The following is a 17,698-nucleotide window of genomic DNA, read 5'->3' as shown; positions in this document are numbered from 1 at the left end:
GCTTCTTGAGCTGGGGATGTGGGCCAATGGATGGCAAATAGTGTTCAAACTGGACAATTGCAAGGTGTTGCAATTTGTTCTAAGTTTGTTCAGAAATAAAGCACAGACTATAGAAGATAGAAGAGTCCAGCACAGGAACAGGCCATTCGGCCCACAATGTTATACTGAACCAGCTAAAAAGCAAATCAAAATCACCCAAACCTAATTCCTCCTACCCACACCATGTCCATATTCCTCCATCTTCCTCGCATCCATGTGCCTATCCAAACGTCTCTTAAAAGCCTCTAATATATGTGCCCCTACCACCATACTGGGCATCCACTGAGTAAAAAACTTACCCCTCTCACTTTCAATGCATGCCCTCTAGTATTAGATATTTCAACCCTGGGGCAAAGATACTCCCTGTCTACTTCATTTATGCCTCTTGGTATACCTGTATCAGCTCTCACTCAGCCTCTGCCACCCCAAAGAAAACAACACAATTTATCCAGCCTCCCATGATAGCACATGCCCTCTAAACCAGACAGCATCCTGGTAAATCTCTTCTGCCCTCTCTCCAAAGCCACAACATCCTTCCTATAGTGGGGCAACCAGAAATGTATGCAATACTCCAGATGTGGCCCAACCAGAGTTTTATGAAGTTGCAACATAACCTCCTGACTTATAAACTCAATGCCTCAACTAATAAAAGCAAGCATTTCATAAGCCATCTTGACCACCCTATCAACCTATTTCCCTATACTATCCTGAGGTTCATTTACTTGTGGGCATTCAGTTAAAGATGGTGCTACTGAAGTTGGGCGACTGCTTACTGGCAGTTCAAAAGGCAAGATGTACAACCAAAACATGATTAATAACACATTTTCTGAGGTCAACAATCAGTGCAAACAAGGACGAGGTGACCGGGGCCCTGGTCCTGGAGTGAGGCACAACCCGGTGTTCGGACGATTTACTGGATAGACTGGAAAGGAAGATTGTCAGGACCGGAGGCACTGTAGGCTCCCTTTGCAGCGCGAGAGAGTGTGCGCGTGTGACTATGTGTGTGTGAGATTGAGTGTGTGTGTGACTGTGTGTGAAAACGTGTGTTTGTGTGTGAGTATTTCTCAGTGTTTATGTTTTCTGAGTTTCTGTCTGTGTGAGTGTGTTTGTGTTTGAGTGTGTGTGTCTGTGTGTGTGAGTGTGTCTGCTTGTCATGAGAGTGTTTCTCTGTGTGTCAGTGTGTGTGAGAAAGGGTGTGTGTGCAAGTGTGTCTGGGTGTGCATGTCAGAGAGAGTTTGTGTGTGAGAGAGTGTGTGTCTGGTGTGCATGTGTGTTTGAGAATGTGTCTGAGTGTGTGTTTTGTGAATATGTGTGTATGCATCAGTAAATGTGTGTGTTACTGTGTGTTTGTGCATCTTCTGTGTTTCTGTCTCTGTGAGTATGTTTGTGGTTGAGTGTGTCTGTGTGATGTTTCTTTTCAAAGTTCAATGTAAATTTATTATCAAAGTACACACAACCCTGGAGTTCATTGGCATGCGGCCAACCACAGGAGAACAAAGAAAAACAAGAGAACCGATGACCAACTATGCACAAACACCCGAAACACAAACATCCACAGACAAACTGTGCAAATACAAAATAATAATGATACACAAAATTATAAACAATATTGAGGTGATTTGCAATGAGTCCTTGAAAGTGAGCCTGTAGGTGTGGAATCAGTTCAGAGTTGAGGTTATCCTCACTGGTTCAGGAGCCTGATGGTTGAGGGGTAATAACTGTTCCTGAACCTGGTGGTGTGGGACCTGAGGCTTCTGTACCTCCTTCCTGATGGAATCAGTTCAGAGTTGAGGTTGTCCTCACTGGTTCAGGAGCCTGATGGTTGAGGGGTAATAACTGTTCCTGAACCTGGTGGTGTGGGACCTAAGGCTCCTGTACCTCCTTCCCAATGGAATCAGTTCAGAGTTGAGGTTGTCCTCACTGGTTCAGGAGCCTGATGGTTGAGGGGTAATAACTGTTCCTGAACCTGGTGGTGTGGGACCTAAGGCTCCTGTACCTCCTTCCCAATGGAATCAGTTCAGAGTTGAGGTTGTCCTCACTGGTTCAGGAGCCTGATGGTTGAGGGGTAATAACTCTTCCTGAACCTGGTGGTGTGGGACCTGAGGCTTCTGTACCTCCTTCCCGATGGAATCAGTTCAGAGTTGAGGTTATCCTCACTGGTTCAGGAGCCTGATGGTTGAGGGGTAATAACTGTTGCTGAACCTGGTGGTGTGGGACCTAAGGCTCCTGTACCTCCTTCCCAATGGAATCAGTTCAGAGTTGAGGTTGTCCTCACTGGTTCAGGAGCCTGATGGTTGAGGGGTAATAACTGTTGCTGAACCTGGTGGTGTGGGACCTGAGGCTCCTGTACCTCCTTCCCGATGGAATCAGTTCAGAGTTGAGGTTGTCCTCACTGGTTCAGGAGCCTGATGGTTGAGGGGTAATAACTGTTGCTGAACCTGGTGGTGTGGGACCTGAGGTTCCTGTACCTCCTTCCTGATGGCAGCAGTGTGAAGAGAGCATGACCGGGTTGGTGGGGCCCTAGATGGATAACGCTGCTTTCTTGTGGCAGTGATCCTTGCAGATGTGCTCAGTGGTGAGGAGATCTTTACCCGTGATGGGCTGAGCTGTATCTACTACTATTTGTAGAAGTTTCTATTCCTGGGTATTGATGCCCAGCAGTGATCAGCCAGTCAGGATACGCCAGGTTGCGATGGATGCAGCTAGTCAGGATATGTCGTGCTGTGATGCAGCCAGTGAGGATGCACTGCGCTGCAATGCAGCCAATGATGATACAACACGTTGTGATGCAGCCAATGAGGATACATCACGCTGTGATGCAGCCAATGAGGATACAACACGCTGTGATGCAGCCAGTGAGGATGCACTGCGCTGCAATGCAGCCAATGATGATACAACACGTTGTGATGCAGCCAATGAGGATACATCACGCTGTGATGCAGCCAATGAGGATACAACACGCTGTGATGCAGCCAATGAGGATACAACACGCTGTGATGCAGCCAATGATGATACAACACGCTGTGATGCAGCCAATGAGGATACATCACGCTGCGATGCAGCCAATGATGATACATCACGCTGCGATGCAGCCAATGAGGATACAACACGCTGTGATGCAGCCAATGATGATACAACACGCTGTGATGCAGCCAATGAGGATACATCACGCTGTGATGCAGCCAATGAGGATACAACACGCTGTGATGCAGCCAATGAGGATACAACACGCTGTGATGCAGCCAATGATGATACATCACGCTGTGATGCAGCCAATGAGGATACAACACGCTGTGATGCAGCCAATGAGGATACATCACGCTGCGATGCAGCCAATGATGATACATCACGCTGCGATGCAGCCAATGAGGATACAACACGCTGCGATGCAGCCAATGATGATACAACACGCTGTGATGCAGCCAATGAGGATACATCACGCTGTGATGCAGCCAATGAGGATACAACACGCTGTGATGCAGCCAATGAGGATACAACACGCTGTGATGCAGCCAATGAGGATACATCACGCTGTGATGCAGCCAATGAGGATACAACACGCTGTGATGCAGCCAATGAGGATACATCACGCTGTGATGCAGCCAATGAGGATACATCACGCTGTGATGCAGCCAATGAGGATACTCTCCACTGTGCATCAATTGAAGTTCAATGTTTTAGATGACATGCTGAATCTTCACAAACTGTTATGGAAGCCCAAACAACAGTCTGTTTGCAGACACTTTTTACATCCCACAGAACATTAGGCCCATCTGCTTCCAGAACAGGGGGACCTCGAGCATACACTCAGTGGCCACTCTATCAGGTACCTCCTGTACTTAATAAAGTGGCCTAAGTGTATGTTCTTAGTCTTCTGCTGTAGCCCATCCACTTCAAGGTTCAGAGATGCTCTTCTGCACACCACTGTTGTAATGTGTGGTTATCCGAGTTACTGTCACTTTTCTGTCAGCTTGAACCAGTCTGGCCATTCTCCTCTGTCCTCTCTCATTAACGAGGCATTTCCACCCACAGAACTCCCGCTCACTGGCTGTTTTTTGTTTCTCGTACCATTCTCTGTAAACTCTAGAGACTGTTGTGTGTGAAAATCCCAGTTTCTGAGATACTCAAACCACCCCGTCTGGCACCACAATCATTCCACGGTCAAAATCACCTAGGTCACACTTCTTCCCCTCTCTGATGTTCGGCCTGAACAACAACTGAATCTCCTGAGCATGTCTGCATGCTCTTATGCATGGAGTTACTGCCACATGATTGGCTGATTAGAAAGTTGCATTAATGAGCAGGTGTACAGGTGTAGCTAAGACATGGTCCCATGAAAGCGGTGTCACAGGTAGACAGGGCAGTGAAGGCCTTTGGCTTGCTGGCTTGCATCAGTTTGGGCGCTGATTACAGGAAATGGATGCTAATTGTCCAGTCGGGTACGGTAAGACCACACCTGGAGTACTGTGCACAGTTTTGCCCACCCGCCCTCCTAAGAAAGCTGGAGAGAGTTCAAAGAAAATTTATTAAGGTGTTTCCCGGAATGGGGGGGGGAAAAGGTTGTATATTGACAGTAATGAGCTGTAGGCAGAGGTTGTTTTGTCGATACACAAGGGGCAGAGGCTGAGGGAAGATCTGATAGAAATTCATAGAACTATAAATGGCAGAGACAGATCAGATATCCGGTATCTTTTCTCCCACATCTTTCTGGACACTTTCAGTATTCATTCCCGAAACAGCCCCACGTTATAGATAGCATCATTTTGATCTGATGGTACCCCTGCTATCAAAGAGTTCAATCAGCAAACAGCAAGTTGATAACCATCCAGAACTCTGAATACATCATCTCTTAATCTTCTGATCTTCACACTTCATCTCAGCGAGGCTTGGTGATGTAACTGGTTGGAGCCCAGCAGCAGCACACACGCACACCCATGCACGAGATAGGAAAAGAATGAGGTTCCACAAAACTGTTTTTAATTTTCCTGTTCACTAACCTGCAGCAGATCTGATCTGATGCCTGGCTCTGCATTTGCCCTTCCCAGCCAACGTCTCATCCCCATGGGTATCGAGAATCTTTCTCCCCCTGCCCTTCCCCACCTCCCCACCCCTCGAGTATCGAGAATCTTTCTCCCCCTGCCCACAAGGAAAGCACACAGTCTCCGTTTGCTTTGCTCAGATGCCCACGCTGAAAAACAGTGATGAACAGCTACTCACTCAGTGGCCACTTTATTAGGTACCCCTGTACTCCTGCTCGTTAATGCATTACCTAATGAGCCAATCGCTTGGCAGCAACTCAATGCATTAAAGCATGCACACATGGTCAAGAGGTTCAGTTGTTGCTCAAACCAAATATCGCAATGGGGAAGAAATGTGATCCAAGTGACTTTGACCCTGGAATGATTGTTGGTGCCAGACGGGGTGGTTTGAGTATCTCAGAAACTGCTGATCTCCTGGGGTATTCACACCAGTTTACAGAGAATGGTGTGAGAAACAACACACAGCCAGTGAGTGGCAGTTCTGTGGATGAAAACGCCTTGTTAATGAGAGAGGTCAGAAGAGAATGGCCAGACTGGTTCAAGCTGATAGAAAGACGACAGTACCTCAGAAACTACGTGTTACAACAGTGGTGTGCAGAAGAGCATCTCTGAATGCACAACACGTTGAGCCTTGAAGTGGATGGGCTACAGCAGCAGAAGACCACGGACATACACTCAGTGGCCTCTTTATTAGGTACAGGAGGTAGCGTATAGAGAGCCACTGAGTGAATCCTCATACGTCCCCCTGTTCCTGAAGCGGATGGGCCAAATGTCTGTGAACAGTCCTAGTTTGAGCTTCTGTTGTCTTTCGGGCCCAAAATCTGTACAGCACAGGAATAGGACCTTTGTTCCACCATGTTGAGCTAAACACAAAACCAGCATAAATTAAACCCCTTCTCTCTGCAGATTGCAAGGTTTCCAAATCTTGAAGGTTATTTATTGCGATTCAAAAATAAGAACACCTTCTTGTTCAAGAACACCATTGAACAAGAGATGCCTGACCCACACACTTCATACCTAAGTGAATTCGCCAGCCACTCAAGTCAAGGGAGGAATTCAGGATCATCAGGAATTAATGCCCCTTGACATATTGCCTCAAGTTGCCAACACTTCCCACTGCCTCGGGAAAGCAGCATAATCAAAGACCACCCACCACCCCCCATCTGCAGCCATTTTCCCTTCTACTCCCAATCTCCCACAGGACGGAAGAGACAAGAGTCCATAACCACCTACCACCAGGCTCAAGGACAGCTTCTACCCCATCGTTAGAAGGCTATTGACAGACTGGAGTATGATAAGATGGACACTTGACCTCATAATCTACCTTGCACCCCATCGCCTGCCTGCACTGCACTTCCTCTGAAACTGTAACACTTTATTCTGTTGCTGTTTCTGCTCATGCTGCTTTGATGGGCCGGTGTAATGTGATGACCTGCAAGGGCATGTGAGATTCAATGGAACGTCGAACCATGCCACGAAATGAGTCATTTGTGTTAACTGCCAACACGCCCGAGGGTGTGCTGGGGGCAGCCTGTAAGTGTGGCCATGATTTTCTCTGTAACTCAGTACATGAGACAATAATAAATCACTTTAAGACAAGGAAACATTCCAGATCCCAAGGGCCAACTCTTACCTTTGTGATCCTTGTACGTCTTGTTGTAAGTTTTCATAAAATCTCGAAACATCAGCATCATCTTGTCCTGGGACAATCAATTAGGAAAGAACCGTAACCATTGTGGCAAATGATTTTAATCCCCTGCTTCCGGCCCCCATCCCACAATCCATTCCGATGGAGAATCCTGGAAGAGATCTCCTGGGAAGGGCATGGGACTCCCAGGAAAGTTATCCTGGGATAAAGTTAATAGGAGCCAGCTGGAGTCATAAGGTCATGGGGAAGTGCAGTAGGCACATCAGCCCTTCAGCCCATTGAGTCTGTGCTCCTTTACTCCCATTGTTTCCACATTGCTGTCCATTCTGACCAATGGCAGTTAATATTGGCCGGTAACCCAATGGGCTGCCCCTTCGAAACAGAAACACCAACATTAACCCACCAAGACCCCACGTCAAATCAGAAACCCACCATTAACCCACCGAGACCCATCATTGAACTAGAAATACACCATTAACCCACCGAGACCCTCATCGAACCAGAAACCAACTAATAACCCACTGAGACCCGTCATCAGAAACAGAAATCAACTAGTAACTCACCGAGACCCCTCATCTAACCAGAAACCAACTAGTAACCCACTGAAACCCTCATCGAACCAGAAACCCACCATTAACCCACTGAGACCCTCATCGAACCAGAAACCCACCATTAACACACTGTGATTCTCATCGAACCAGAAACCCACCATTAACACACCGTGATTCTCATCGAACCAGAAACCCACCATTAACACACCGCGATTCTCATTGAACCAGAAACCCACCATTAACACACCGAGACCCCTCATCAGAAACTCACTTTTAACCCACTGAGACCCTCATAAAACCAGAAACCAACTAATAAACCACTGAGACCAGTCATCTAAACAGAAATCAACTAGTAACTCACCGAGACCCCTCATTTAGCCAGAAACCAACTAGTAACCCACTGAGACCTTCATCGAACCAGAAACCCACCATTAACCCATTGAAACCCTCATCGAACCAGAAACCAACTAATAAACCACTGAGACCCTCATCGAACCAGAAACCAACTAATAAACCACTGAGACCCTCATCGAACCAGAAACCCACCATTAACCCACTGAGATCCTCATCGAACCAGAAACCAACTAGTAACCCACTGAGACCCTCATCGAACCAGAAACCCACCATTAACACACCGTGACCCTCATCGAACCAGAAACCCACCATTAACCCACTGAGACCCTCATCGAACTAGAAACCAACTAGTAACCCACTGAGACCCTCATCGAACTAGAAACCCACCATTAACCCACTGAGACCCTCATCGAACCAGAAACCCACCATTAACACACCACGATTCTCATCGAACCAGAAACCCACCATTAACACACCGCGACCCTCATCGAACCAGAAACCCACCATTAACCCACTGAGACCCTCATCGAACTAGAAACCAACTAGTAACCCACTGAGACCCTCATCGAACTAGAAACCCACCATTAACCCACTGAGACCCTCATCAAACCAGAAACCCACCATTAACACACCGTGATTCTCATCGAACCAGAAACCCACCATTAACACACCGCGACCCTCATCGAACCAGAAACCCACCATTAACCCACTGAGACCCTCATTGAACTAGAAACCAACTAGTAACCCACTGAGACCCTCATCGAACTAGAAACCCACCATTAACCCACTGAGACCCTCATCGAACCAGAAACCCACCATTAACACACCGTGATTATCATTGAACCAGAAACCCACCATTAACACACCGCGACCCTCATCGAACCAGAAACCCACCATTAACCCACTGAGACCCTCATCGAACTAGAAACCAACTAGTAACCCACTGAGACCCTCATTGAACTAGAAACCCACCATTAACCCACTGAGACCCTCATCGAACCAGAAACCCACCATTAACACACCGTGATTCTCATCGAACCAGAAACCCACCATTAACACACCGCGACCCTCATCGAACCAGAAACCCACCATTAACACACCGCGACCCTCATCGAACCAGAAACCCACCATTAACACACCGAGACCCTCATCAGAAACTCACTTTTAACCCACTGAGACCCTCATCGAACCAGAAACCAACTAATAACCCACTGAGACCCGTCATCTAAACAGAAATCAACTAGTAACTCACCGAGACCACTCATCGAACCAGAAACCCACCATTAACCCACTGAGACCCTCATCGAACCAGAAACCCACCATTAACACACCGTGATTCTCATCGAACCAGAAACCCACCATTAACACACCGTGATTCTCATCGAACCAGAAACCCACCATTAACACACCACGATTCTCATTGAACCAGAAACCCACCATTAACACACCGCGACCCTCATCAGAAACTCACTTTTAACCCACTGAGACCCTCATCAAACCAGAAACCAACTAGTAACCTACTGAGACCCATCATCGAACCAGAAACCCACCATTAACACACCGCGACCCTCATCAAACCAGAAACCAACTAGTAACCTACTGAGACCCATCATCGAACCAGAAACCCACCATTAACACACCGCGACCCTCATCAAACCAGAAACCAACTAGTAACCTACTGAGACCCATCATCGAACCAGAAACCCACCATTAACACACCGCGACCCTCATCAAACCAGAAACCAACTAGTAACCTACTGAGACCCATCATCAAACCAGAAGCCCACCATTAACACCGAGACCCCTCATCAGAAACTCACTTTTAACCCACTGAGACCCTCATCGAACCAGAAACCAACTAATAAACCACTGAGACCAGTCATCTAAACAGAAATCAACTAGTAACTCACCGAGACCCCTCATTTAACCAGAAACCAACTAGTAACTCACCGAGACCCATCATCAGAAACCTACGTTTAACCCACCAAGTTCCCTCATCAAACCATTAACCCACTGAGACCCATTGAACCAAAAACCAACTAGTAACCCACTGAGACCCATCATCAAACCAGAAACCCACCATTAACACACCGAGACCCCTCATCAGAAACTCACTTTTAACCCACTGAGACCCTCATCGAACCAGAAACCAACTAATAAACCACTGAGACCAGTCATCTAAACAGAAATCAACTAGTAACTCACCGAGACCCCTCATTTAACCAGAAACCAACTAGTAACTCACCGAGACCCATCATCAGAAACCTACGTTTAACCCACCAAGTTCCCTCATCAAACCATTAACCCACTGAGACCCATTGAACCAAAAACCAACTAGTAACCCACTGAGATCCATCATCGAACTAGAATCCCATCATTAATGAACTGAGACCCCACATTGAACCAGAAACCAACTGTAATTCACTAAGACCCATCATCAGAAACCCACCATTAACCCACCGCGACCCTCATCGAACCAGAAACCCATCATTAACCCAGTGAAATCCCTTATAGAAACCCACCATTACCCCACTGAGATCCCTTATAGAAACCCACCATTAACCCAGTGAGATTCCTCATCAAAAACCCACCATTAACCCACTGAGATCCCTTATAGAAACCCACCATTAACCCACTGAGATCCCTCATCAGTAACCCACCATTAATCCACTGAAATCCCTTATAGAAACGCACCATTAACCCACTGAGATCCCTTATAGAAACCCACCATTAACCCACTGAGATCCCTCATCAGTAACCCACCATTAACCCAGTGAGATCCCTCATCAGTAACCCACCATTAACCCACTGAGATCCCTCATCAGTAACCCACCATTAACCCACTGAGATCCCTTATAGAAACCCACCATTAACCCAGTGAGATTCCTCATCAAAAACCCACCATTAACCCACTGAGATCCCTTATAGAAACCCACCATTAACCCACTGAGATCCCTTATAGAAACCCACCATTAACCCACTGAGATTCCTCATCAAAAACCCACCATTAACCCACTGAGATCCCTCATCAGTAACCCACCATTAACTCACTGAGATCCCTTATAGAAACGCACCATTAACCCACTGAGATCCCTTATAGAAACCCACCATTAACCCACTGAGATCCCTTATAGAAACCCACCATTAACCCACTGAGATCCCTTATAGAAACGCACCATTAATCCACTGAGATCCCTTATAGAAACCCACCATTAACCCACTGAGATCCCTTATAGAAACCCACCATTAACCCAGTGAGATTCCTCATCAAAAACCCACCATTAACCTACTGAGATCCCTCATCAGTAACCCACCATTAACCCACTGAGATCCCTTATAGAAACGCACCATTAACCCACTGAGATCCCTTATAGAAACCCACCATTAACCCACTGAGATCCCTTATAGAAACCCACCATTAACCCACTGAGATCCCTTATAGAAACGCACCATTAATCCACTGAGATCCCTTATAGAAACCCACCATTAACCCACTGAGATCCCTTATAGAAACCCACCATTAACCCACTGAGATCCCTCATCAGTAACCCACCATTAACCCACTAAGATCCCTTATAGAAACCCACCATTAACCCAGTGAGATTCCTCATCAAAAACCCACCATAAACCCACTGAGATCCCTCATCAGTAACCCACCGAGACTCTTCATCTTTGAAAACCAGAAGCTGCGGGAGAAAGCTGTCAGAGAGAACGTGGAAACTCCACACACATAGGTGCACCGGCGGTCGGGATCGAACTAGCCACTCTGGTTCTGGGACGCCGCATCTCTCGTGACAGCGCTTTCCGGCTGCTCGGTACCCTGACCAGCTCTGGTTTTAAATTGTGAAGCAGGGTGCGAACTTTCACCCTCAGTGCTAGACAGCCGCTCGGCTCTGATATTATTTGGTGTGATCTGACCTTAGACCTCCTTCCTTTGACACCTGAACATGTGAAAACCACTGGCGGCAGTCAGAACAACCACCGGTTTTGTGCGAAAAGCTGGGGCAAGTTAAGGGAGCCCTACGGTGTCAGGGGAGCAATTTTCTGAAAAACCGTTATCTGAAACGGCTTTCCCTGAGGCAGATCTGACAGACCCCACTGGGAAAAAAAGCAGGGAGCTCCAGACACATCGCTAAAGCAAGTAACCTGTAGATGGTCGGGAAATCGCCGTTTCCCAAGTTGCGTTGCCGGCGTTCCTGGGCGGGCATAATTGGCACCTACCTTCTCCAGCCCCGCGCTGGGGCCACGCCACCTGCCTGCACAGCACCGGGAGGCGAACGCCAGGAGGGCCATCAGCACAAGGCGACGATGCATGGCTTCCGAGTGCCGGTGAAACTGGAATGTGATGCGCGGGAGAGGTGGCAGGAGATTTGAAGAGGTGAGAGGTGACTCTGACTCTTGCGAAACTGCTGACTCATGCAGTTGTCAAGGCAATATCTCTGCTGATAGGAAGATGTGACAGCAAAGCTTAGAACTGGCAGAGTTCTATGACCACGACAGCGCCGATTTTACTGAGTGTGGTTAACTTGTTTGCTTTTAACCCCATCAAATGCTTGCACCATTTCTTTCAAACAGGTTATTGCATTTATGGTTTCAATGCTCCAGCATCTTCTGATCCTTATCGTCTCGCATCCCTGGTATCGAGCTTATTCATCTTTTCCGCACAACTTCACTGTCACTCGCCCCACATTCTGCAGCTTCAGAAGCTGTGCAGAATTCGCCTGAAGTCAAAGGTTCAGATATCGGTGCACCAGATTAACAAAGTGCTCTGTGTGCCCGAGAGCCGCAGACGTACTCGGAGAGTCACAGAGTCAAAGAGCGTGGAATTGGCCTTTCGGCCCATCTGCTCCATGCTAACCAATCTCAGAATCGGGGTCAGGTTAATTTTCACCGGCGTGCACTCAGTGGCCACTTTATTAGGGACACCCGCCTAATCGGCCATTCATGCTGCAGAAACACGAGGGGCAAAAGTATGCAGGCATGGTCAAGAGGTTAGTTGTGCAGAGCAAACATCAGAAATGCCACTTTGTTTGTGGGATGCTGGTTGGCGCCAGCCAAGGCGGATGAAGCGTAGAGTCACAGTGTCATAGAAAAATACAGCACAGGAGGAGGAGGTTTGGCCCATCGAGTCCATGCCAACCTATTAAAGTGCCTAGTCTTTCCACTTGCACCCAGATCAAAGCCATCCATAGCCATCCCACTCATGCACAATCACCACAGACGGAGAGGAGATTTCAGAGAACAATGTGAATCACTGAGGGGTATAGACGGGGTAAATTCAAACACCGAGGTTGAGTGGGACAACAACTAGCCATGAGTTAAGGTTGAAAGGTGTAAAGTTTAAGGGGAATGTGAAGGGGACTCCTTCACTCAGAGAGTGGAGACACCATGGAACGAGCTGCCAGTGCAAGAGGTGATTATGAGCTCGATTTCAAAGAATAAGAGAAGTTTGGATAAGCACGGGGAATTGCCCATTATTGCGCTTTAGGGAGTCATGTACCTGTACCGCTTTCAGAATAAGAATCAGGTTTATTATCACCGGCATGTGACGTGAAATTTGTTAACTTAACAGCAGCAGTTCAATGCAAAACATAATCTAGCAGCAAGAGAAAAAAAATAATAAATAAAATGAAACATAATAATAAATGAACAAGTAAATCAAGTACATATATTGAATAGATTTGAAAAAAAATATACAAAAGCAGAAATACTGTATATTAAAAAAGTGAGCTAGTGTCCAAAGCTTCAATGTTCATTTAGGAATCGGAGGGCAGAGGGTAAGAAGCTGTTCCTGAATCGCTGAGTGTGCGCCTTCAGTCTTCTGCATCTCCTACCTGATGGTAACAGTAAGAAAAAGGCAGGACCTGGGTGCTGGAGATCTTTAATAATGGATGCTGACTTTCTGAGACACCGCTCCCTAAAGATGTCCTGAATACTTTGTAGGCTAGTGCCCAAGATGGAGCCGACTAAACTTACAACCTTCTGCAGCTTCTTTTGGTTCTGTGCAGTAGCCCCTCCATACCTGACAGTGATGCAGCCTGTCAGAATGCTCTCTACGATACAACTATAGAAGTTTTTGAGTGTATTTGTTGACGTGCCAAATCTCTTCAAACTCCTAATGAAGTATTGCCACTGTCTTGCCTTCTTTATGAATACATCAATAAGTTGTGACCAGGTTAGATCCTTAAAGATCTTGGCACCTAGGAACTTGAAGCTGCTCACTCTCTCCACTTCTGATCCCTCTGTGAGGATTGGTATGTGTTCCTTCATTGTACCCTTCCTGATGTCCACAATCAGCTCTTTCATCTTACTGACATTGAGTGCCAGGTTGTTGCTGCGGCACCATTCCACTAGTTGGCATATCTCACTCCTGTATGCCCTCCCGTCACCACCTGAGATTCTACAAACAATTGTTGTATCGTCATCAAATTTGTAGATGGTATTTGAGCTATGCATAGCCACATAGTCATGTGTATACAGAGAGTAGAGCAGTGGGCTAAGCACACACCCCTGAGCTGTGACAATGTTGATTGTCAGCGGGGACGATATGTTATCACTAATCCGCACAGACTGTGGTCTTCCGGATAGGAAGTTGAGGATCCAATTACAGAGGGAAGTACAGAGGCCCAGGTTCTGCAACATCTCAACCAGGATTGTGGGAATGATGGTATTAAATGCTGAGCTATAGTCGATGAACAGCAACCTGACGTAAGTGATTGTGTTGTCCAGGTGGTCTAAAGCCGTGTGGAGAGCCATTGAGATTGTGTCTGCCGTTGACCTAATGTGACGATAGGCAAATTGCAATGGCTCCAGGTCCTTGATGAAGACCTGTACTGTTTTAAGGACAATGTACCTGTACCTCTTCAGGGAGATATGTACCCGTACCGCTTCAGGAAGCCATATACCTGTACTGCATTAGGGAGCCATATATTTGCCTCACTTTAGGGAGCCATGTACCCGTTCTGTTTCAGGGACAATGTACCTATACCTCTCCAGGGAACCATGTACCTGTACCGGTTTAGGGAACCATATATCTGTATTGCTTTAGCAAGCCATGTATCTGTACCACATTAGGGAACCATGTACCTGTCCCGCTTTTGGGAGCCATGTACCTGCACAACTTTTAGAATCAGAATCAGGTTTATATTTAGCAGCATATGACATGAAATTTGTTAACTTAACAGCAGCAGTTCAATGCAATACCTAATGTAGCAGCGAGAGAGAAAAAATAATAATAAATAAAATAAAACACAGTAATAAATAAGTAAATCAATTACGCATATGGAATAGATTTTTTTAAATTTGCAAAAGTAGAACTACTGTATATTGAAAACAAGTGAGGTAAGGTCTAAAGCTTCAATGTCCATTTAGGAATAGAATAGCTGAGGGGAAGAAGCTGTTCCTGAATCACTGAGTGTGTGCCTTCAGGATTCTGTACTTCCTCCCTGAAGGTAACAGTGAGAAAAGTTCATGCCCTGGTTGCTGGAAGTCTTTAATAATGGACGCTGCCTTTCTGAGACACCGCTCCCTAAAAACGTCCTGGGTACTTTGTAGGCTAGTGCCCAAGATGGAGCTGACTAAATTTACAACCTTCTGCAACTGTTTTCAGTCCTGTGCTGTAATCCCTTCATACCAGACAGTGATGCAGCCTGTCGGAATGCTCTCCATGGTACAACTATAGAAGTTTTTGCATGTATTAGTTGACATGACAAATCGCTTCAAACTCCTAATAAAATATAGCCGTCCTTATGGCTACATCGATATGTTGGGACCAGGATAGATCCTCAAAGATCCTGGCACCCAGGAACTTGAAGCTGCTCACTCTCTCCACTTCTGATCCCTCTGTGAGGATTGGTATGTGTTCCTTCATCGTACCCTTCCTGATGTCCACAATCAACTCTTTCATCTCACTGACGTTGAGTGCCAGGTTGTTGCTGCGGCACCATTCCACTAGTTGGCATATCTCACTCCTGTACGCCCTCCCGTCACCACCTGAGATTCTACAAACGATTGTTGTATTGTCATCAAATTTGTAGATGGTATTTGAGCTATGCATAGCCACATAGTCATGTGTATACAGAGAGTAGAGCAGTGGGCTAAGCACACACCCCTGAGCTGTGACAACGTTGATTGTCAGCGGGGACGATATGTTATCACCAATCCGCACAGACTGTGGTCTTCCGGATAGGAAGTTGAGGATCCAATTACAGAGGGAGGTACAGAGGCCCAGGTTCTGCAACATCTCAACCAGGATTGTGGGAATGATGGTATTAAATGCTGAGCTATAGTCGATGAACAGCAACCTGACGTAAGTGATTGTATTGTCCAGGTGGTCTAAAGCCGTGTGGAGAGCCATTGAGATTGTGTCTGCCGTTGACCTAATGTGACGATAGGCAAATTGCAATGGCTCCAGGTCCTTGATGAAGACCTGTACTGTTTTAAGGACAATGTACCTGTACCTCTTTAGGGAGATATGTACCCGTACCGCTTCAGGAAGCCATACACCTGTACTGCATTAGGGAGCCATATATTTGCCTCACTTTAGGGAGCCATGTATCTGTTCTGTTTCAGGGACAATGTACCTGTACTGCTTTAGGGAACCCATGCACCTGTACCGCTTTGGTTAGCCATGTACCTGTGCCGTGCCGCTTTAGGGAGATATGTACCTGTACCACTTTAGGGAACCATGTACCTGTGTCGCTTTAGGGAGACATGTACCTGTATCGCTTTAGGGAGACATGTACCTGTATCGTTTTAGGGAACCATGTACCTGTATCGCTTTAGGGAACCATGTACCTGTACCGCTTTAGGGAGCCAGGTACCTGTATCGCTTTATAGAGCCATGTACCTGTATCGCTTTAGGGAACTATGTACGTGTACCACTTTAGGGAACCATGTACCTGTACCACTTTAGGGAACCATGTACCTGTACCACTTTAGAGAGAAATGTACCGGTACCGCTTTAGGGAACCATGTACCTGTACTGTTTTGTAGAGCCATATACCTGTATCGCTTTATAGAGCCATGTACCTGTATCACTTTATAGAGCCATGTACCTGTATCGCTTTAGGGAGCCATGTACCTGTACCGCTTTAGAGAGAAATGTACTGGTACCGCTTTAGGAAACCATGTACCTGTACCGTTTTGTAGAGCCATATACCTGTATCGCTTTATAGAGCCATGTACCTGTATCGCTTTATGGAGCCATGTACCTGTATCGCTTTATAGAACCATGTACCTGTACCGCTTTAGGGAGCCATGTACCTGTACCGCTTTAGGGAGCCATGTACCTGTGTCGCTTTAGGGAGCCATGTACCTGTATCGCTTTATAGAGCCATGTACGTGTATCACTTTAGGGAACCATGTACCTGTATCACTTTATAGAGCCATGTACCTGTATCACTTTATAGAGCCATGTACCTGTATCGCTTTCAGGAGCCATGTACCTGTATCGCTTTAGGGAGCCATGTACTTGTATCTCTTTAGGGAGACATGTACCTGTACGGCTTTAATGAGCCATGTACCTGTACTGATTTAGGGAACCATGTACCTGTACCACTTTAGGTAACGATGTACCTGTACTGCTTTATGGAACCATTTACTAGTATCGCTCTAGGGAGCCATGTACCTGTACCGCTTTACGGAACACATGTACCTGTACAGCTTTAGGGAGCCATGTACCTGTACCGCTTTAGGGAGCCATGTACCTGTATCCAGTTAGAATGATCTCCACAACACACTGGTTGAAATTAGCAAGTGTCCTTGGTAACATACCAAATCTCCTGAAACGTAGTCACTGCCATGCCTTCTTTGTATATTGGGCTCAGGGGAGATCTTCGGGGATGGTGACACCCAGGAACCTGAAACTGCTCACCGTTTCCAATTCTGATTCCTCGATGAAGACTGGTGTGTGCTCTGTGACCTGACCCTTCCTGTAGGATTAAATTCCCCTGTCTGTACCATGCTCTGTATAATCATCTGCCTCTTACAGACTCCCGTTGCATCTACCTCCACCACCACCCCTTGGCAGTACATTCCAGATGCCATCCACTCTCTGGGTAAATAGA

At 46.6% G+C, this 17,698-nt stretch overlaps 1 protein-coding gene across 1 annotated transcript in view; it reads right to left on the bottom strand.

Moving 5' to 3' along the window:
* Positions 1–12,219, bottom strand: part of LOC140717828 (cathepsin F-like) — an 86,671-nt gene extending 74,452 nt beyond the window's left edge. The window contains exons 1-2 of the transcript XR_012096625.1: positions 11,853–12,219; positions 6,712–6,778 (exon numbers count right to left, since the gene is read on the bottom strand). The gene's annotated coding sequence lies outside the window, so the exon portion shown is untranslated. The remainder of the gene's footprint in view (positions 1–6,711; positions 6,779–11,852) is intronic.
* Between the last annotated feature and the right edge of the window lie 5,479 nt (positions 12,220–17,698).

The sequence above is a fragment of the Hemitrygon akajei genome, chromosome 28, assembly GCF_048418815.1.
Source record: "Hemitrygon akajei chromosome 28, sHemAka1.3, whole genome shotgun sequence".
NCBI lineage: Eukaryota > Metazoa > Chordata > Chondrichthyes > Myliobatiformes > Dasyatidae > Hemitrygon > Hemitrygon akajei.
Note: the sequence above shows the minus strand (reverse complement) of the source record. Positions and strands in the feature narration are given on the sequence as shown.